The sequence below is a fragment of the Physeter macrocephalus genome, chromosome 4, assembly GCF_002837175.3.
Source record: "Physeter macrocephalus isolate SW-GA chromosome 4, ASM283717v5, whole genome shotgun sequence".
Classification (NCBI taxonomy): Eukaryota; Metazoa; Chordata; class Mammalia; order Artiodactyla; family Physeteridae; genus Physeter; species Physeter macrocephalus.
In genome coordinates, this window is record NC_041217.1 from 50,599,865 (window position 1) to 50,601,025 (window position 1,161).

Consider the following 1,161-nt stretch of genomic DNA (forward strand, 5'->3'; position numbering starts at 1 on the left):
AGAAAAAGGTTTCCACGTGACTTATTCATCCTGCAGGTTGTTTAGCAGACCACTGAAATGGTCAGAACTTTCAAGGCTGATACAGGCGAGGCTGTCTCTAGAGTTGGGGGAGAGTTTTTTGGTTTTGTTTTTGTTTTGTTCGTTTTCTAAGATTTATGTTTCTCTCGCTTGCCAACCCTGGACCAGGATCTCCTGTTGGGAGGGGCTTGGGGATTTTGGAAAGGCTGGGAATTGCTTCCTGAAAGATATAATATAAACCTCCAAAAGTGGTCTTGGCACACACTTGGAGTTGGAAATAAGCAGTTTTTTTTTCCCCAAAGGCCATTAAAATGGTAAATAGGTTTCAACAGATGGCTTCAGCACAGCAGTGGAAAGCCCAGGCAAGGACTTTGGGGTTAAATCTCATTATTTTAGTCACCTGGGACTGCCATATTATTCCGGAAAAACAAACATTTATAAAGTTGACAGCTCTCTCCTCATCTCTAAAATAGAGATGGTGAAGGTTGTCTTCTCACTGGCAAGCTGATGGGGGGCTGCCTGTGACCTAGGGAATTGAATGTCACTTTTTTTGACACTTGTCAAACTACAGCTCACCCAGTCTACAGGAATATGATAACCAAGAACCTATATTACTGATGGGCCAGGACTTTTATACTCAATATGTTGCTGGCTTTATTATTTTTTTCAGAATCATTTTAACATTTAATGCGTCTCAATTAAAGTGATTTCCTGGAGTGGATGCCAAGCTTCGTTTAGAATGCGCATTAACCACTTTCTGTATCTGTAGTTAAAGGCACTGAGGGATTTAAACAGCAATCCACAAGTCTGTTCAGTCAAGGTTTGGCGGAATAAAGCAGATTATAAACAATAATATATGTCTTTCTCTTCTTGTTTTGGAAGGGTTCCAAACTCACAAACGGAGCTAAAGTGCTATAAACATATCCAGGACTAAGCTTTGGGCTCTGCAAATGTACTCCATGAAAGCCACGGGCACTGGTGGTGCCACTTTTTATCCTGTGTGTGTACGTGTGCACGTACTTTAAAAGAGCTTTTTATTACACAACGTGTCCATCAACTGAACTTACCTTCTAAACATTAAAATGGAAACCAGGATTGCTACACAAGTGAGAGGAAAAATAAATCCTGGCTGCGGTGTGGATG